Source organism: Mustela lutreola, chromosome 2, assembly GCF_030435805.1.
Source record: "Mustela lutreola isolate mMusLut2 chromosome 2, mMusLut2.pri, whole genome shotgun sequence".
Lineage (NCBI taxonomy): Eukaryota > Metazoa > Chordata > Mammalia > Carnivora > Mustelidae > Mustela > Mustela lutreola.
This window is the reverse complement of record NC_081291.1, coordinates 128,835,115-128,857,303: the sequence shown is the minus strand read 5'-3', so window position 1 is coordinate 128,857,303 and position 22,189 is coordinate 128,835,115. Positions and strand designations below refer to the sequence as shown.

Below are 22,189 nucleotides of genomic sequence, written 5' to 3'. Positions count from 1 at the left end.
CCACTGAGCCACCCAGGTGCCCCAATAAATAAAATCTTTAAAAAAAAAAAAGAAAGAACCTCATTCCTTTTTATAGCTGAATAATATCCCGTTCTATGCATATGCCCCAATTTGCTTATCCTTTCATCCACTCCTGGCCATTCGGGTTTTTTCCACCTCTGGACTACTGAAAATAGTGATGCTAGGAAAATTTGTGTACAGTATTTGTATGAATACCTATTTGCAACATTTTGGGGCATCTAGAAATGAAGTTACTGAATTATACAGTAGTTCTATGTCTGACTTTTTGAGGAATTCTATTTGGTTTTGATTTTGCTCAAGTAGCAAGTAGCACTTAACTTGAACCTCTGTTTATTTCTGTTAGATCACTGAATTAACAGTTAGTAGTCTAAGATTTTTAGGAAAATAATGGTGCATGTTCCTCACCACAATTTGGCTTGTGGTGCATTTTCTCTTTCCTCATTTTGTCTAAAACTACCTCATAGAGTATTTAAACATCCTAAGAAACCTCCCTATTCCCAAGTTTACACTAAAAGGCAGATCTTCAAGGGCACCTGGTTGGCCCAGATGGTAGAACATGTGACTCTTGATTTCAGGCCACCAGTTCTAGTCCCACACTGGGGGTAGAGATTACGAAAAAGAAAAAATTAAAAATTAAAAAATAAAAGCCAGATCTTCCAATACAGAATTAAGAAACTTGCTAATAATCAATAAGGGATTGACAAACCCTCGAGCTACAAATTCAAACATTGTGTTAATTATCAAATAAGTCCAGGGGGAAGAGGAGAAAGGCAGATAGAATAGGAAAGTGTGTAAAATTTAATAAAATAGTGTGAAATTTTATAAAATAAGATGTTAAAATTTAATTTAAGTCCACGTAGTACCAGCTGATCTTAAATCCACACCTTTGAAATCAAAACATAATCGGGTACAAGAGAGCCTTTCAGAGCATAATTTTTAAGGAGCACAACACCTTTTTGAGATGTTTTTAACACTTTTTAACTTTCTGAGAGCTACACACACATACACACACTGATATACACACATGCTGTGGCTGTTTGTTTTGGGTTCTTTTTAAGAAACAGTGGCAGTCACAAGAAAACTTAGTTTACTTTAGAGGTGTCACTATTTATTTATTTTTATAAAGATTTTATTTATTTGACAGAGAAAGAGAGCACAAGTAGAGAGAGAGGCAGGCAGAGAGGGGGGAGCAGGCTCCCTCCTGAGCAGAGAGCCCGATGCGAGGCTCCATCCAGGACCCCGAGATCATGACCCGAGCCGAAGGCAGAGGCTTAACCCACTGAGCCACCCAGGTGCCCTTGAGGTGTCACTATTTAAAATTGTATTTCAATTTCCATTTTCCCTCATGATGTCTTTCTTTTTCTTTTCTTCTTTTTTTTTCTTCTTCTTCTTCCTCTTCCTCTTCTTCCCCTTCTTCTTCTCCTCCCCTCCCCGTCTTTCTCCCTTTCCTCATCCTCCCCCTCCTCGCCATTCTTCCCCTCTTCCCTGTTCTCCTTCTCTCCCCCTTTCCCCTCCCCTTCCCCACCCCTTCCTCCTCCTCCACCTCCTCCTCTTCCTCCTCCTTCTCCTTCTTCCTTAGTTGTCTTGAATGACCAGAAAGAAGACAAATCAAGAGTTGTGAAGAGTGCTAGAGGGGAAACTCAGGGGATCTAACTACCTAATTGTGAATTTCCTGAATGTGCAACTTGACCACCAGCAACTGGGTGTGATTAGTACAGTGGGCCTCACCTCCAGCTGTTCTACAAAAACAAATCAGTGAAGGATTTCCAAGGCACATTTTCCTTTGGACCTGGTTGAAGTTTTAACAATGCCAACAGTGCAGTATTGCTCTTTTTTTTTTTTTTTCTTTTAAATAGGTAACAGACTGTCTGAAAAGAAGCAACAGTTTCCTACAACAAAAGAACTAGCTTGTGGCGCATATAATTTGCTTGTGGTGAATGTGTTTGGATCTGTGTAAAAAAAAAAAAAAAACTGCAAATCTGTCTCCTATGTGGAACCAAATCTGGAAATATGTGCTCTAGAGGCAACTGTAAAATCATATTTCATTCTGGCATACGGGCCAATGATTGTGTTGTGTGAGTAATGCATATATGTAATCCATGTGGTAAGCTTTGTGACTGAGAAAAAGTCAGTGTTATTCACTGAGGCTTGGCGAGCAGGAACCATTGATTTAGAAAAATTTACATGGGCTGCAACAATGCGAAAAATGTACTGTCCGGTTTGTCAGCTTGTGAACATAGCAAAACCCTATCACTCCCGATTAGCATGAGACCGAGAGAAGAAATCTCTTTTTGCTGTTTTCTAGTGGACACATACAGAGGAGTGACTCCTCTTGTACAGTAAGGGAATTTATAATTAATGCATACTATCTTTCAGAAAATCAAGCAGTCTAAATGGGTATCTGTGGAACCAGAAATCAAAAAAAAAAAAAAAATAAGCAGTATGATACATTTAGGGGAAAATAAAAAATCCTTATAGAGTTTATTGTTGTTGTGTTCAGAACAATTCTTAACTGCTTTTAGCTATGGATTCTTGAGTCTCAAAATAATTATAAAATCTTTTTACTAAGTGCATAGTAGCATAAGTTCCAAAGGATGTACATCTTCATGGGAGGGAAAAACCATGAAACTAAGCAAACTTAAAGAACCCCATCAAACTTTGTAAATAGCAAGTTATCATTTAGACAGCAATTTTTTTTTCTTAAGTCCAAAGACTTTTAAAAAAGTGGAATCTTCAGATCATAAAGGCCCTAGAAGTGATCCAGAGCAGGTAGTAGAAGAGAGCATGGGCAGTTGGTCAGGGAAACTAGGAGTAAGGGCGGATGGAACTCTTAGTGAAAGGTTGTCTGGGGCTTGGAATTGGGTGAGGAATTGTGTTTTGGTTTCTTTTTTAATCTTTTATTTTATTATTTTATTTTTTTAAAGATTTTTAAAAATTTATTTGACTGATAGAGATCACAAGTAGGCAGAGAGGCAGGTGGGGTGGAGGGGAGGGGGGAAGAAGGCTCCCCCGCTGAGCAGAGAGCCCAATGTGGGGCTGGATCCCAGGATCCTGGGATTATGACCTGAGCCGAAGGCAGAGGCTTAACCCACTGAGCCACCCAGGTGCCCCGGAATTATGGTTTATTATGTACTGAGTTTCTGTTTGGACTGATTTTAAAATTCTGGAAATAGATAATGGTGATAGTTACACAACAATGTGAATGTAGCTCATGCCATTGAAATATATACTTAAAAATGGCTAAAATGGGGCACCTGGGTGGCTCAATGGGTTAAAGCCCCTGCCTTCGGCTCAGGTCGTGGTCCCAGGGTCCTGGGATCGAGGCCCGCAATGGGCTCTCTGCTCGGCAGGGAGCCTGCTTCCCTTCCTCTCTCTCTGCCTGCCTCTGTGCCTACTTGTGATCTCTGTCTGTCAAATAAATAAATAAATAATCTTTTAAAAATGGCTAAAATGGTAAATTTTATGTTATGTATATTTTACCACATAATACCATAGTATTTAATGTTATTTATATTTCACATTTTAAAAAGATTTTAAAAAGAGGGACACCTGGGTAGTGCAGTTGTTTGAACGTCCAACTCTTAGTTTCAGCTCAGATCATGATCTCATGGTCTGGGATGGAGTCTCACGTAAGTCTCCATGCTCAGCATGGAGTCTGCTTGGGATTCTCTCTCCCTTTCCCTCTGCCCCTCCCACTCATACCCACAAGCCCACATGTGCTCTCTCTCTCTTCCCCAAATGAATAAATCTTTTAAAAAGTAAAGTAAAATAAAAATGTAGAAAAAAAAAAGAGCAAGACCCAATTATATGCCACCTACAATAAGCTAATTTTACATAAAGACAGAGGTAATTATAAATAAATGTAATGAAGCAATATACTACACAAACACTAATCAAATTGAAATTGTTCTATTTATATCAGACAAATTAGAATTCAGAACAAGAGATTAAAAAGAATACTTCAAAATTATAAGGACATCAATTTATCAGAAAGAAATAATAATCTTAAATATTCATGCCCTTAGAAACAAAGATTCAAAATGCATAAATCAGAGGCTCCTGGGTGACTCGGTCAGTTAAGCATCCGACTCTTCATCTCAGCTCAGGTCTTGATCTCAGGGTCATGAGTTCAAGCCCTAAAACAAACAAAAAAATAGCAAAAATTGATAAAATGGAAGAGAAAAAGATAAATCTACAGTTTTCACTGGGGAGGTCAACACTCCTCTTTCAGTAATTCATAGAACAAGCAGATAGCGCTAACACTTAAAGCTTGAGCACTAACATTGTTTAAACATTTCATCAAACTATAATAGAATACACATTCTTTTCAAGGGCCAATGGAATGATTACAAAGATAGGCTATATTCTAGATCTGAAAAGAAGTCTCATAAATTTCAAAGTATTGAGAATATGCAGTGCATGTTCTCAATTATAACAAAATTAGAAATCATTAAGAAAAAGATTTTTGGAAACTTCTCAAACATTTAGGAATTGAACAACACATTTCCAAATAACTCAAAGAAGAAATCACAGGGACGCCTGGGTGGCTCAGTTGGTTAGGCGGCTGCCTTCAGCTTAGGTCATGATCCCAGCGTCCCTCTGACTCTGCCTTCCACTCTGTCTGCCTGTGCTCGCTCTCTCTCTCTGACAAATAAATAAATAAATAATCTTAAAAAAAAAAAAAAGAAATCACAAAGGAATTAGCATATATTTTGAACTGAATAAGAATGAAACACACCATATCAAAATTTATGGGAGGCAGCTAAAGCAGTGTGCAGAGGGAAATTTATAGCTTTAAATGCCTAATTAAATAGTCTAAGCTTCTACATTAAGAAACTAGGAAAAAAAGTAATTAAACTTGAACTAAGCAGAGTGAAAGTAATGATAAAATTGACAACAGACATCAGTGAACTAGGACAAAAGAAATCAATGACTCCAAAAACCATTTCTTTAAGTGTTCACTTCAGCAGCACAGATACTAAAATTGGAACAACAACAACAACAAATTCCCTTAAAAGATTTAGCAGAATTGACAAATCTCTATCCTGAATGATCATGAAAGAGAGAACACATAAGTTATCAATCCCTGGAATGAAAACAGGAATGTCATCATAGATACCTCACACAACAGAATAAAAAGGGAATATTATGAACAACTTCATGCCAACAAATTTGACAGCTTAGGCAAAATGGGAAAATTCTTAGAAAAACACAAACCACAGAGGGCCTGAGTGACACAGTCAGTTAAGCAGCCAACTAGGTTTCAGTTCAGGTTGTGACCTCAGGGTCCTAGGATGGAGCCCTGCTTCGGACTCCATGCACAGTTTGGAATCCACTTGACATTCTCTCTACCTCTCCCTCTGCCTCCACCCCCACCTCCATCCTTTCATGAGCTCTCTCTCTAAAATAAATTAATAAATTTTTTAAAAAATATGAACTATGAAAACTCATTAAAAAAATAAATTCTCTGTACCTATTTAAAAAATTGAGTTTGTAGTTAAAAACTTTCTTACAGGCATTCCTGCATGGCTCAGTCAGTTAAGTATCTGCCTTTGGCTCAGGTCATGATCCCAGGGTCCTGGGATCAAGCCCCCCATGGAGCTCCACATCAGGCTCCCTGCTCGGGAGTCTGCTTCTCCCTCTGCCTGCTGCTCCCCTCTGCTTGTGTGCTCTCTCTCTCTCTCTAGCAAATAAATAAACAGAATCTTTAAAAAAAAAAAAGAAGAAGAAGAAGAAGAAGAAGAAAACCTCACAAACTCCAGTTTCAAGTGTTTTCAGTGGTGAGTTCTAAATCTTTTAAAAAGATAAACTATCAAATCAATTGTTTTTATGAAACCAGTATTGTGCTGAGGTTAAACCAAAAGCATTACAATATTTATGTTAATGGGCACAAAAACTTTTAACAAAATTTTAACTTATCAAATCTAGCAATATATAAAAATGATAATATGTCATATCCAAGTGAAGTTTATCTCAGGAATGCAAAGTTGTTTTATTTTTTAATTGAGATAGAATTTGTATACCATAAAATTCAATCATTTAAAGTGTATAGTGTGGGACACCTGAGTGGCTCAGTGGGTTAAACCTTCTGCCTTTAGCTTAGGTCATGATCCCAGGGTTCTAGGATCAAGCCCTGCATGGGACTCTCTGCTCAGCAGGGAGCCTGCTTCCCCTACCCCTGCCTGCCTCTCTGCCTACTTGTGATCTCTGTCTGTCAAATAAATAAATAAAATCTTTTTAAAAAAGTGTACAGTGCAGGGGCGCCTGGGTGGCTCAGTGGGTTAAGCCGCTGCCTTTGGCTCAGGTCATGATCTCAGGGTCCTGGGATCGAGTCCCACATCGGGCTCTCTGCTCGGCAGGGAGCCTGCTTCCTCCTCTCTCTCTCTGCCTGCCTCTCTGCCTACTTGTAATCTCTCTGTCAAACAAATAAATAAAATCTTTAAAAAAAAAAAAGTGTACAGTGCAATGGTGTTTATTAATTTAGTATATTTACAAAATTGTGTAACCAATCTAATTCCAGGACATTTTTATCACCCTAAAAAAGAAACCCTTAGTAGTCCATTAGTAGTCATTCCCCAATCATCTCTTCCCTATCCCTGCAAGCCACTAATATGTTCTCTGTCTCTGTGTGTTTTCCTATTGGGGACATGTCATATCAATGAGATCATACAATATGTGGCCTATGGTGACTGGCTTCTTTCAGTTAGCATGATGTTTTTGAGGCTCATTCAAAAAGCTCAGTTTGGGGCGCCTGGGTGGCTCAGTGGGTTAAGCCGCTGCCTTCGGCTCGGGTCATGATCTCAGGGTCCTGGGATCGAGTCCCGCATCGGGCTCTCTGCTCAGCAGGGAGCCTGCTTCCTCCTCTCTCTGCCTGCCTCTCTGCTTACTTGTAATTTCTCTCTGTCAAATAAATAAATAAAATCTTTAAAAAAAAAAAAAAAAAAAAAGCTCAGTTTGGGGGCACCTGGGTGGCTCAGTGGGTTAAGCCTCTGCCTTCGGCTCAGGTCATGATCTCAGGGTCCTGGGATCGAGCCCCACATCGGGCTCTCTGCTCAGTGGGAAGCCTGCTTCCCTCCCTCTCTCTGCCTCTCTGCCTACTTGTGATCTCTCTGTCAAATAAATAAATAAATAAATAAATAAAATCTTTAAAAAAAAAAAAAAAAGCTCAGTTTGTAGCATGTATCAGTTCATTTCTTTTTATACCTGAATATTATTCCATTGTATGGATATGTCACATTTTGCTTATGTCTTCATCAGTTGGTGGACATTTGGGTTGCTTCCACTCTGGGGACTATAATGAATAATACTTCCATGAATATGCATGTACTAATTTTTATGTGGAAATATGGTTTTTATTTTCTTGAGTATATATATCTAGAGTAAAATTGTTAGATCATATGGTAACACTATGTTTAACTTTTTGAGGAACTCCCAACCTGTTTTCCAAAACCATTTTACATTTTACATTTTTCTCAACAATGTATGAGTGTTTTACTTTCTCTACATCCTTACTGACACTTGTTCTTGTCTGTCTTTTTTTTTTTTTTAAAGATTTTATTTATTTACTTGACAGACAGAGATTACAAGTAGGCAGAGAGGCAGGCAGAGAGAGAGGAGAAAGCAGGTTCCCTGCCAAGCAGAGAGCCCGATGCGGGACTCAATCCCAGGACCCTGAGATCATGACCTGAGCCGAAGGCAGAGGCTTAACCCATTGAGCCACCCAGGTGCCCAGAACAATTGTATTTCTAGTTGCAAAGATATAAATCTTATACACCATATTCAAAATGTACCTCCTTCCACATGAAAAAAATGTTCAACATCCAAAACCATTAGGGGAGTGCAAATTACAACTGTGACAACCTACCATGACAGGCTTATGAGAAGGGCCCCAATTTAAAGACTGGCAATGCTAAATGTTGGCAGGGGTGTGGAGAAATAGGAAATCTCATACGTTGCTGGTAGGAATGTGAGATAGCACCCATTTTGGCAAAGAGATTGGCAGTTTCTTAAAAAGTGAAATGTGCACAGTCTATGTAACCTAACAATCTCATTCCTAAGTGTTTACCCAAGAGGAGTGAAGACAGATGTCCACAAAAGCATTTGTACATGAATGGTCATAGCAGCTTCAAGATAACAAAACTTTGGAAACAGGCCAAATGTCCACCAACAAATGAGTGGATAAACAAACTTGGTCTATCGATTCAGTAGACCACCACTGAGCAGTAACTACACATGAACAACTGATCCGTGCTACGACAGTGATGAATCTCCAAAACCACCTCCAGGGAAAGAAACCACACATAAAATGTAGGATGACATTTATAGGAAATTCTAGATGTAGCAACCAAAATCATGTTGGTGGCAGGCTAGGGCCGGGGGCGGCAGCAGGAGATGGACACAGAGGAAAAGGAAATTTTGTGGGGTGATAGGAACGTCCCGTTTTTGTGGGGTTTTTTGTGTTTTTTTTAAAGATTTTATTTATTTATTTGACAGAGAGAAATCACAAGTAGGCAGAGAAGCAGGCAGAGAGTGAGAGGGAAGCAACTCCCCGCTGAGCAAAGAGCCCGATGATGTGGGGCTCTATCCCAGGACCCTGGAATCATGACCTGAGCCAAAGGCAGAGGCTTAACCCACTGAGCCACCCAGGCGCCCCATTCTGTATCTTGATTACAGTAGTTACCTGGGTGTTTTCATTTGTTAAAATCCCTAAGAATGAACTGCTTGGATGCATTTTTATTGAGAAAGTTGATTTTTAGAAAACTTGTGAAAAAGGCAACCGTTTTGGAAAATGCGTGAGTTGTTTCCCTCACCCACTTGGCTATCCTGTTCTTTCTCCCCCAAGTTTCCTCCCCCACACCCACCCCCAGTTTCTGCTTTAAGCCACAGCCTTCTTTCATGTGCCGGCTCTCCAAATATTTGGAGAGGTCTCTATCAATGGCTTCCTTCACCAGCCTCCCCCCACCAAAATCTTCTCTTCTGCGGGTTAAACATTTCCAGTTCTTCAGCCATTCACATGTGATGTCCTTTCTACTCTTGATAAAAGCAGAGCTGGAAAAGCTGGTTGGCTCATGCAGGGAGGCAAGACCTGGAGGGGTGGTGAATTTCCTACACCTAGGGCGGGTACTAAAAGGGCAAGCAGAACAAAACAAACAAAAATGTGAGTGTTTATAGTGGAAAGGTGTATAGGGACCCAAATCATGGCAGGCACACAAGCCACGGACAAGATTTCGTTTGCTCTTAAGTAGGTTTTAGAAGAAAAGAGAGGGGATCTACCCAGGGGATAGTCTCCCTGCATTGGGCCCAGAGAATTCCTTTCAGCTGGTTTCCTTGGTTGCGCACATCAGGATACTAGTATCTAAGCAGCCTGTCATCCTTGCCACAATTTCTCTTTTCAAATTTCCTGCACTCTGTGAAGAACAGTATCTTTAAAACAGTATTTACATTTTGTTTTTTTTTCCTCCCGTGTTATTTTCTCCTGAACAGCTATCCTGGCTCAATTACATGTAGATTATTTAACTGCTCTCAGTTTTCCCACTTGCAAAATAAAGCATTGGGATCGTAATAGTTTCTAAATGTTGCAATGATGACTACATGCATTACTATATGTGAAATGCTTTGAATATTTCCCCGTATGTAGTAAGCACTCTTTAAGTATTTTCTGTTATTGTTTACCCAAGGATGAATGAGGAAAAAAAATTTTTTTTTTTTAAGAGAGAAAGAGAGAGAGCAGGGAAGGGGCAGAGGTAGAGGAAGAGAAAGGATCTTAAGCAGGGTCCATGCCAAGTGAGGAGCCTGACGTGGGGCTCAGTCTGATGTCCCAGAGATCATGATCTAAGCCGAAATGAGGAGTCCAACATTCAACCAACTGAGCCATCTAGGCTCCCCAAAGAGGAAGATCTTAGAGGCTTCTTGACAGAATGAGTAAGTTATCTGTGAAGAGGGTGCAGGTAGAGCTGGGGGAGGGGAATAGACCGGCAGTGAAATTCTTCTTTGCAACCTTAGAAGGTAGGAGGTAGCTTGAATACCTTTCCAATTAAAGACCCTGTGACCATTTGCTACATATTTCATTTGTCAGAAGGAAAATATTGTTACATACATGTAACATACATTCCCTACCCTGCAGCAAGCACTCTGTAAGGGTTTTCCCTTGTGGTTACATAGGACCACAATCTGTGGCTTCCACTCTACCTTCCTGCATTATAACTATCTTCTGCTCACATTCCCTGCACACCACCTGCTGCCACTCCTTCACCTGGCCCACCGTCCTCTCTGATCTTTGCTCACTTAGACTTATTTCAGCCCCAGGAAGCCAAGAAGCCTTGTTTCATCTAAGTAAATAGACGATCTCTCCCAGTTTGGCCAGGTTTGTGTTAGCTATCAACAGACTTCGATCAGGGGAGTAGAAAAAAAAAAATATGTATATACTTGGGGGGCACCTGGGTGGCTCATTGGGTGGCTCAAAAGGCCTCTGCCTTCAGCTTGGGTCATGATTCCAGCGTCCTGGGATCGAACCCCGCATCGAGCTCTCTGCTCAGCAGGAAGCCTGCTACCTCCTCTCTCTCTGCCTGCCTCTCTGCCTACTTGTGATCTCTCTGTCAAATAAATAATAAATAATAAAAATCTTTAAAAAAAGAAAAAAGAATATACTTGGCTTACCAAAAATCTTAGGAAATGTAAGAATCCTGGAAAATACCAGAAAAGATTTGGCCGGTTTCATGAGGAAATCTCCCTTGCTTGTAATTTTTAAACTCCTAACTGTTATCTAAAAGGATTTCATATAACTGGAAAGCTCATTGTTTTGTGATTTGTATTATTTTTCTAGTTACCCTATTCATTGATCCGATTGGCCTTATTTCTTTAAAAATAAACTATTTCATTATTGATAAATTTGGGACTGTTTATGAAAACTGAAATTTGAAAATTTAGGCTTTTTCTTTTGAAGAGGAGGAAAAGGTTAAAAAACTATGAAGCATATTTGCCAAGAATTTTGTCTGAATTTTTTTTATAGCAATTTAAGAGGAAAAAGTAGATCTTATGTTTCTGATTCATTTATGCTTAGATCATCAAATTGTTTTTTAAAAAGCTCTATGATATTCCACTAGATTTTAAATCCTTTAAAACTTTTAATGTCTTTTTTTATGCCTCATTAAAGACATTTTGCTCTCCTTGTGGGTTTTATCAGTCAAGTGTGTGCCTAGTATTTAACCCATCCTTATCAAACTGAGCAATTGCTTGAACAGGCTTACTCTTACCTCAGTGTCCTTGCATGGTGCTTTTCTCCGCCTAGAACATTCCTTTCTAGATACCTTCATGGCTAACTTCTTTGTTTCCTTTGTTTCCAAGTCACGTTTTCAATAAGGTCTACCTTGACCACCCTATTTCAAATTACAAAAATAAAATGTAGTCTGTAAGGAAGCATACAAGTGATTGTGTATATCAGGACAAAAACAACATATCCAAGTAAAACTCAGAATCAAAAAATTGTTAGAGAGACTTTACAGTTCTTCTAGTCCAAATTTCTTACTTTACAGATGAAGGCTCGAGAGGTTAAGTGGCTTCCCCTGGTCAGATAACCAATTAAATTCAGAAATAAGTATGTCTAACAGGTGTCTTATACTCAACATGCCCCAAACTGAACTCTTGTTTTACCCCCAATCCCATTCCTCCCACAGACCTCCCTGTCTTTGTCCATGGCATCATTCTGTCAACTGCTCACACCATAAACCTTGCACTCCTCCTTATCTTTCTTTCTTTTACACCCCCACATCTACTCTGTCAACAAATCTTGTTTGCTCCATCTTCGGGACAGATACGAAATCCTACCACCTTTCCATCTACCACACTCATGCGCGTCCCTCCTAGATTATGGCAGTAGTCTCCTAACTGGTTTCCCTGCTCCTGCTCTTGCTCCCAATCATCTACTCTCAATCAGTAGCCAACGAGATCCCTTTAAACCTAATCAGTTCTTGTCACTCTTTTTTTTTTTTTTAAAGCAAACTTTGTACCTAACATGGAGCTTGAACTCAAAACCCTGAGATTGAGAGTCCCATGCTCTAGTGACTGAGTCAACCAGCTGCCTCTGTTCTTGCCATTCTTGTGCTCCATTCCAAGCTTTGTGTTAACTCCCCACTTCATTCAGGTAGTGTTTACAGAACCCTCCCCCCATTTGGCCTCCATTTGCCCCATACTTGACTTCTACTACTCTATCCCTTGCTTGCTGCCCTCTGAATATAGTGACCTCTTTTGCTATTTCTTAGACAAGCCAGGAACATCCCCACCTTATGGTCTTTCACTGGCTCTCTCTTTGCCTGAAACGATCTTCCTCTAGATATCCCTACAGTGAATTCCTTCTCTTTTATTCGAAAGGCATCTTCTCAATGACTCTACACCAATCTTCTTATTTTTTTTTTTTTTTAAAGATTTATTTATTTATTTGATAGACAGAAATCACAAGGAGGCAGAGAGGCAGGCAGAGAGAGGAGGAAGCAGGCTCCCTGCCGAGCAGAGAGCCCGATGCGGGACTCGATCCCAGGACCCTGGGATCACGACCTGAGCCGAAGGCAGAGGCTTTAACCCACTGAGCCACCCAGGCGTCCCCCAATCTTCTTATTGAAAATTGCAAACTCCCATTTATATCCCAGTGGCACCTGATTTCTCTAACCACATTCTTCTTTACTTTTTCTTTCAGAACATACCAACTTCTAATATAGATATCATTTACTTATTCATTATGTTTATCGTTTATTGTCTATCTTCTCCTTGTTATAATGCAAGATCCACAAGTACAAGAATGTTTGTCTGTTTTATTGTTGCATCCTCAGTGCCTGAAAGAGGCACAAAGTAGGCATTCAATAAATATTTGTTGGAAGAAAGAAAGTGAGGACAGGTCTCATCTCCCCTATACATAGAGCCATTGCAGTACTCTATGTTGCCAATACCAAGTGGACAAAACTAACTTCACTGCAGAAAATCTTAAATTAAGAACCAGGGAAACCTTAAATTACCAGGAATTAGGCAGTATTGTTCTTCCTATCCCCTTCCTGTGCCCTCCAGGCAAAACTACAACTCTTATCTTTTATTTCACTCGGAATTTTTCTGATGGAGCTATTCTTTTACCTGACACCAGTCATATGAATGTTCTCACTTCAGTTTTGGTTTCCAGTACAGTATACTTCCTTAGATTACTTGCATTTTAAGAGAAAATAGCAGAGGGGCACCTGGGTGGCTCAGTTGGTTAAGCATCTGTGTTGGGCTCAGGTCATGATCTCAGGGTCCTGGGATTGAGTCCCACATCAGGCTCCTTGCTCTGCAGGGAGCCTACTTCTCCCTCTCTTTGTGCGCGCGCTCTCTCTCTCTCAAATAAATAAATAAAATATTTTTTTAAAAAGGGAGAGAAAATAGCAGAAATAGGTAAATACTTAGCCTGAAGCAGTGAGTTTTTATTTGTAAAATTTTAGGCAGTATGGTTTATGATGGTGGGAGAAATTGCAATTGCCCAGCATAAATATCTATTTACTCTGTGTGAAATTAGTCCACTGGTATGGCTTTTCCAAAATACTTTAAAATTGATGTAAACTATTAATTACAGAAAAAATGCAAAGTAGAAGTGACTGATAAGCTCAGATATGGCAAGGTCAGTGGTGGGGATTAGTAGGATATACTCATTAAGAAGTTCATGAAATTTAAAAAACAGTGTTCTATTTATTTATTTTAGTGTATTTACTTTTTTTTTAAAGAGAGTGTGCATAAGGTGGGGGGAGGGGCAGAGGGAGAGGAGAATCTTAAGCAGACTCCATGGCCAGGGAGGAGCCCAACATGAGGCTCAGTCTCATGACCCTGAGATCATGACCTGAGCTGAAATCAAGATTGGATGCTTAACTGACTGAGCAAGCCAGGCGCCCCATACTTTATTTATTTATTTATTAAGTAATCTCTACACCCAACGTGGTGCTCAAATTCACAACGTCAAGATCAAGAGTCATGCACTCTTCCAACTGAGCCAGCCGGGTACCTCATAAAATGTGGCTTAGAAGAAACTTATAATATGACAAAAGGTAAAATTATATAACAGAAATGTAGATGTGAATATTGAGTGGAGGGAGAAAAAGTTAAGCTAAAGTATGAATGTATAAGAGATGAAAGTTAAGACCTCTCTGATAAACAACCAAGAATTAAATCAACTTTTCAGATGTTTTAGGCAAAACAACCTCTCTTGCATTTTTTAAAAAAGATTTTATTTATTTATTTGACAGAGAGAGAGAGATCACAAGTAGTCAGAGAGGCAGGCAGAGAGAGAGGGGAAGCAGACTCCCTGCTGAACCAAGAGTCCCATGCCGGGCTCAATCCCAGGACCTTGGGATCATGACCTGAGCCAAAGGCAAAGGCTTAACCCTCTGAGCCAGCCAGGCATCCCCTCTCTTGCATCTTTAACCAACGTATGCATTGTGAAACATCAAGGGAGACAAGGTCAAGTTAGAACTACAGACAATGTATTAGAAAATAGATTTGGCTTTGAGTGTGACATCAGGAAAGAAACAGAATTGATTGATTGAAGTGTAAGAGTGAGACAGCTTTGAAAGGAGTTAAGAAATTAGATTGTTTATTTCTAAGAATAGATGTAATGTCCCACTTGTGTAATATATTGATTATATGTTATATATTTTTGCAACACACAATATACCTCTATATTGTTTGAACATATTCCTTTGAGGATGTATAATCACATAGGAAAAAGCACAACAATTTTAAAGGATAATGCTTAATAAAAGTTTAAGGAAAAATATAAAGTAAGTCTTGATACTACTTCAAACATGAACAGTAGAGCACCTGGCTGGCTCAGTCAGATAAGCTTGGAACTCTTCATCTTGGGTCATAAGTTCAAGCCCCATGTTGGCTATAGTGATGACTTAAATAAACAAACAAAAAAAGTCATGAATAGTATTTCCCTTAGTAGTTCTGTAAATTTTAGTACCAAATTTCAATTTTATCTTTAAATCAAATACAATGTGCACAATATCAAATGGATAAGTGCTAAGAATTCTTTGAATAGTCCACAAATTCAACCTATTTTCATTTCTTTAAAGACCTGGAACCAAGATGTTAAAAAGGTGTTAGTGTTTTTGTTCATGACTTTTAGCAAATAAAAGAAATTAAACTAAGAGCACTACACAAGGGTTCCTGCTGTTAATAATGGCATACAAATATTTCACTTCCATTCATCACTATTTAGGGACCATCTATAACAGTGTCTGTGCCAGGCACTGGGGGATGCTGGGCTGCTCTCTGCCCTTGAACATCTGAGTGTTGCGAGAGAAGGCAATGAGTGCCAGGCAAGAAAAATTGATCATGAGGGCAGGGCACTGTCTGTCTTGTTCACCGCTGTTATCCAGAGCGCAGTGCCCAGTGCGTGATAAGCAGAACCCCATTACATGTTTATTGAATGATTAAATGATGCGAAGATGGGGAGAAAACAAGGAGAACCTGTAGCATCAGGTAGTGCAGTCAAGGCCCGAGGGCTTTGAGAGGGGTGTTGTGGATGGATGCAGTAAAGGCAGAGGCTGCCTGTTCCATAACACAGGCATCTTCGTGAGTATGCAAGGCATTTATGTGTTCGATGTAAATATATAAAAGATCCCACAACCTCTGTAACCCGTTTTTCGGTTCCTTAATTTTTACTCTACCCAGATCCTTAACAGATGAAAACATGCTCAGACTACCATCAGATGGTACAAGGCTGAGGACAAGCCTGAGCTAGCGGCGGGAGGCATACCAGGAGCTGGCGAGGAGAGGATTGCCTTAGAAAGGTCCCCCATTCTGGCTCCCTTTTTGTTCTTTGGCTCACGAGATCGCAGCACTCCTGTAAACACAATACACACGCAGGCTCGTCTTTCCCCGTGGCTTCCCTTACTTGCATGGAAGGCTGCTGCCCTGGGAGAACGCTTTGCAGAGGGTGAGCCTCCGCTCGCGCTAGCGGTTGGCTAAGGCTCGGGCGCTGGAACCCCTCCCAGCCTCTGGAAAGCCTTGGTTAGGAGTCCATTTTCATGGAGTGTGGAGAGGAGAGTCTGACTGCCGCCCATCAAGGATGAGGGATAATTGTCATCCCAGAAACTGGGGCTCTGAAGCACGTTTTTGGTCTTAGAGCAAAATCTATTCGCTTTAGAAAGAAAAAAAAAATCGGAAAAAAAGTTTAGCTTGGCTCTTCACATGGAAAATGTTCCTGTATTATAACAATAAAAAATATATTCCATGCCGTTTTCAACATTCTATCGTGTTCACTTCTCTCTTCCTTTGCTAATCTATTACTGGAACGCCCTCCCTAACCTCTCTGCTTCCCTAATGTTCTTTGCTACGAAATATTCATTCCTCCACTTCTGGGAAATTGACCAGATATCTTTTGAGAAGTCTCCTCCCTATTTTTGTCACTGGTTTTAGTGGGATTCAGAGCTCTATTCAGAGCTCTAGAGGTAGGCCCAAATTGTTACTGGGTTTTTTTGTTTTTGTTTTGTTTTTTTTTTTTTTAAATCTTATTTATTTATTTGTCAGAGAGAGAGAGAGCAGCAGGTAGAGGGAGAAGCAGGCTTCCCACTGAGCAGGGAGCCCCTTGCAGGGTTCTATCCGAGGACCGAGGGTTCATGACCTGAGCTGAAGGCAGAGGCTTAACTGACTGAGCCACCCAGGCACCCTGGCCCAGATTGGTTTAAAAGCAATCACTATATTTTTTTGCTCAAATCACTGTGATTGAAGGATTGACACATAACCTAGTTAGAGCCAGTGAGGTGCTAGATTTCATTTATTAGGGATTCTGGGAAAGAGGCACTTCTTTGCTTTCTCTCCAGACTTACTGGAAAAGACTCTATCTTCTGGAGGATGTGATGATATAAAGTTATGAAGTCTAGAACTACAGCATGCATTTTGCCGCCAGGAGGGACACCAGCTGAAGAGCAAAGTTAATATTATCTCTCATTTCCTTTACCGCAGACTTGGGTTCTTTAGTACTAAATCCTAACACTAGATAAAGGTCATAGTTATTTATCAATATTATGATAGGAAAATACCAAATATAGTCATTAGAGCTCATGGCTAGATTTAAAGATTTTATTAGATTTAAATCCTAGAAATGCCACCATCTAGGTGCACGATGTAAGGAAAATTCCTTAAGTTTTCCATGGCTCTGATCTCTCATCTATGAAATGGTAATAATAAAAGTATTAATTAGTTGTAGAGATTTTCACTTCTGGGAAAGCAGTGGACAAAGCTAATGCTGAAAATATAGCATAAAGAGTGAGAAATGCTGGATAAAATACAATAACAGCAGTAAAGTCTAATGCATATTTGAGTTTGGGGAAAAAAAAGAAGTTCTTCTGTGTCATAAAAAGTATCTTATTCTTCTAGAGCTTTATTGAGATAGTATCTTATTTTCTTAAGGAGCCTTAACATATCATAGAATATACAAGTCAGTGTACAATTCAGTGTTTTTTAATCTATTCACAGAGTTGGGCATCCATCAACATAATTAATTTTAGAGCATTCTCATTACCCCCCCCCCAAAAAAACTTACTTCCTTAGCCATTACCCCTCAGACTCTTTGAACCCTGCCAGCCTTAGACAACCACTAATCTACTTTCCTTCTTTTTTTTAAAGATTTTATTTATTTATTTGACAGAGATCACAAGTAGGCATAGAGGCAGTCAGAGAGAGAGGAAGGGAAGCCGGCTCCCTGCTGAGCAGAGAGCCCGATGCGGGGCTCGATCTCTAATCCACTTTCTGTTTCTATATTTCCCTATTCTGGACATTTTGTATAAGTGGAGTACAACATATGGCTTATATAATGGGCTTCTTTCATTTTGCATAATGCTTTTAAGGCTTATTGATATAATAGCTCTATATTTATAGTTTCTTTTTTATTGCTAAGTAATATTCTATTGTTTGATATACCATATTTATCACTTCATCATTGACTGACCTCTGAATACTTTCCACATTTTTTTTTAAGATTTTATATATTTATTTGACAGAGATCACAAGTGGGCAGAGAGGCAGGCAGAGAGAGAGGAAGGGAAGCAGGTTCCCCGCTGAGCAGAGAGCCCGATGTGGGGCTGGATCACAGGACCCTGGGATCATGACCTGAGCCGAAGGCAGAGGCTTTAACCCACTGAGCCACCCAGGCGCCCCTACTTTCCACATTTTTGTTATTATGAAGAATGCTACTATGAACATTTGTGTACAACTTTTTATATGGACATATGTTTTCATTTCTCTTGAATATATAACTAAGAGAGGAATTGCTGGGTCATGTGGTAATTCTATGTTTAATCCTTTGAGAAAATATAATCGTAAAATTGAAAGCTCAGTATGCAAGTTAAAGAGAAAAGTAGACAGATGAAGGGGGAATTAGTGAACTAGAAGATAGATTTAAGGAGATTTATGGGAGACAACAAAAAGAGACAAAGAAAGAAATAAATGAGAGATTAAGATCCTATATTTACATAATAAAAATTCCAAAGGGGGAAAAATTCCAAAGAAAATAGAGCTAATGGAGGAGATACAATATTTATAGTGATAATGACTGAGAATTTTCCAGAATGGATGAGGGACTCAGATCTTCAGATTGGATGAGTACACTAAGTCCTGTGTAGAATATGTAAAAACAAATTTCTGCTGAGGTTTTTTTTTTTTTTTCCTTAAAATTTTATTTTTAAGTAATCTCTATACCTAACACGGCACTTGAACTCACAACCCAGAGATCAGGAGTTGAATGCTGTACCAACTAAGCCAACCAGGCAACCCCACCTGGGATCTTAATGAACTCAGAGAACTCACAAAAAAGAATTTTAGCTTGGCTTTGTGGTAGAGATAATAGAATTTCCAATCTGATGATTCAACAAATATTTATTGAGCATCTGTTATTTGCAAAGCAGTGCTAGACATATTGGAATAAACTAAGACTGATACGATATCAATTATACTCTCAGTCTAGTTGCTCTTAATGTACATGTGATGATTACTTTTATTTTCCAACTTAGCTATGCCTCAGTACCCAACCATTTGGTCAAACACCAGTCTAGATGTCATTGTGAAGGTATTTCTCAGATGACTGAATATTTAAATCAGCAGACTTTGAGTAAAAGAGATTATTCTTTATAATGTGGATGGGCCTCATCCAATCAGTTGCAGGCTTTAAAGGAAAAATGGCTGACATATCCAAAGGAAGAGTCTGCCGTCACAGTGCTCTCAGACTTGACCTGCAACATCAGCTCTTTCCTGGGTCTCCTGCCAGCTGCTCTCATAGTCACATGAGCCAATTTCTTAAAATAGATCTCTTTTTTTTTCTCTCTCAATCTTTTTATCTACCTACCTACCTACCGACCTATCTATCCTACTGGATCAGTTTCTCTGGAAAACCCCAGTTAATCAAATACAGTACATGATCAAGCTGTGCATTTATTTCTCAATGTGTGATGATGTAACTTAAATTACAAATTCTTTAAGGAAAGGGATATTTAAACTTACTCAGTCTTCCTTGAAATAACTATCATACCACTGGACAGAAAATGTTGTTTGTTAATCTATGAAAATTAAGTGAAAGAATATTGCTGTATCCTAATAAGCATAAACAATGTATTTGTTGATCCATCACTATAAACTATGGAATTAAAAAATAATTATAGATAGTTTCACTTGTATTAATATTATTTTGGTTCAGAAATTTTTAAAACTTCTACTTATTTATTTATTTATTTATTTGGGAATGCTTCATGGATTTGTCTGTCATCCTTATGCAGGGGCTGTGCTAATCTCTGTATTGTTCCAATTTTAGTACCTGTGTTGCTGAAGTGAGTGTCTGGCTTGGGAATTTTAAACTGAGTTTAGAAAAAGCTATTTCATTCTAAACCCAATATTTTTTTTTCCTTCAGTGTAGTTTGAATTGGTTTCCTGTCACTTGAAGCCAAAGAGTTCTAAATAATATACCTACCTCCCTTAAGGATAGAACAGTATATAATAAAACAGACATAAGATAGGTTCATTAAAATAAGGATTAAATGAATATGAGGTATGTAATAAAATGAGAGGAAGAATGGTCTTACCAGAAATTCCAGGCTAAGGATAATTGCCGTAATTGAGAACAAAATTTATCTTGACTTTTTTAGCAACGAAGGAAAAAAGGAACCTCCATAAATTACCTTATTCTCATTGTCAAATAAAGGAAGCCTGTTTCTTCATCAAGATAATGGAATATTATTCAACTATCAAAAAGAAGGAAATCTCACTGTTTGCGACATGGTTGGACCTTGAGGGCATTCTGTGAAGTGAAATAAGTCAGACAGAGAAAGACAAATACTGTGTGGTATCACCTGTATGTAGAATCTACGAAAGCCAGATGCATGGAAACAAAGTGTGATTTATAGACTTTGAGGTATTGGGAGCCAAGGAACCTCTCTTTGGTGACCAGTAAAACAGAGTTTGTCCAGGGAGAGGAAGTGGGTGTGTGGTGCTGGCCTTATGGAGTAACTAGGGTGCACTGTCCAAATTCTGGCAAGAACAGGAAGCTCAGCACAGAGGCAGGTATGATATTAGCTACCCTGGCTGGGTGAACAAGTTACTGAACCAGCTGAAGAACATGCTCATTAATTCCCAGGAAACATCCAGAAAGAACCGGGAAAAACACAAAGGGAGTGAGAAACTCTACAATAATGGTGGTTGCCCGAATCAGAGAAGGGGTGTTTATTAATGTTAATGTGACCAAAATGTAACCCCCACACTAGTGAGGTCTGAGACACAGAGAACGTAATATATGAAAGGGTATGTTTCGAAGAACTAAAAGAAATATTGTGGTAACTACATAAAAGGCTAGAAGTGATTTCAAATATAATATCCTGACCTTCAAAAACAGAATGGGCTCTTGCCTTTGTAACAAGTTTACTCTTGTTTTCAACTCATTGCTTCCTGGTCAAATTTCAGAATCTTTCCTTGAACAGAATGGTTTGTATCTAAGCATGTAGCTATGCTAAAGATATATATATATATATATATATATATATATATATATATATATATATATATATTTGGCTTCCTTTCTCTGTGAAAGACATATTATATCGATCTTTATCTATACCTGTATCTGTATCCACATGTATTTCTATTCAGGGCAGAATTTGAATTTGTTTGAGGAAGACAGTATTTAGCACAGTCATTACGAAGAGACTCAGGTCTCACACAGAGCTCTCAATCTCTTAGGAAGAGGAAGTGACCAAGCCAGTAAATCAGGTGTGAGAGTGGCCAGAGTGCTAACAACGACTATGAAGAAAATCAGACCTGCCGCTCTGTTGTGGTGTGGTTCAGGTAAGTCAGGGGGATGGACAGTCAGAGCTCTTTAAAAAACATTACCCCAAATTTGCCTCCGGTTGGGGAAAAACTACTAATGGTAGTCTTGTCTTGTTTTGCCTTTTTATTAGTGACTTGGATGGCAACATGGAAAGCATGCTTATCATACTTGCCAATGTCACAAAGCTGATAAAGGTTGTTTGCTGACAGACCCAATGTCCAGAAAATTCCTGATAGGTGAGGAAAATACGTACAAATAAAATTTAATGACATTAAATAGACAACCAAGGAACATTAATTAAAATCAAGTAAGATGAAATCAATTGCATTTCTAATACACACGGACTGACCACTTTTTCTGGAAGAGGAAACATGATTTAGTAGGATGAGGAGGCAGCTAAGGAAATCAGCACCATATGGACTTGGAATGACACAGCGTTTTGTCCAAATTAAAGCTGGAAAGGGTACCACTCTGGGCTTGGGTTCTGATGCTACCCAAAGCATGAACAGATTATGAATACCCACCTTTCAGAGATGTTGAACCAGTAGGCCCCCAGAAGTGGCAGAAGACAAGGAAGGAGAGAGATCTGGAAGCTATGTGATGAGATAAGAATTCAGCATATCTGAGATGTTTATCCCGGGAAAGAGTCTTCAGGGAGCATGTGACCAGGATGGTCAGTTCTTTGAAAAGGAAGTCATGTGGCAGGCCGCTGTTATTACTTTGTCGGCCTCCAGAGGGCAGAAACAGGACCACTGGGGGAAAGTCTCCAGGAGGCAGGTGTCTGGACTTGGTGTAGATCTGGAGTTGCTGATAAAAGGCTGTCTCAGCAAGAAACATTTCCTCTTC

At 39.2% G+C, this 22,189-nt stretch overlaps 1 long non-coding RNA gene and 1 pseudogene across 1 annotated transcript; both read right to left on the bottom strand.

Moving 5' to 3' along the window:
* Positions 1 to 3,944: 3,944 nt before the first annotated feature.
* Positions 3,945 to 22,085, bottom strand: LOC131825875 (uncharacterized). Its single transcript, XR_009351351.1, has 3 exons — positions 21,868 to 22,085; positions 11,274 to 11,396; positions 3,945 to 4,157 (listed from the first exon to the last, which is right to left on the bottom strand). It is a non-coding gene; the product is annotated as an uncharacterized LOC131825875 (long non-coding RNA).
* On the bottom strand, positions 19,758 to 19,857 carry LOC131826222 (U6 spliceosomal RNA; annotated as a pseudogene).
* Positions 22,086 to 22,189: the final 104 nt, after the last annotated feature.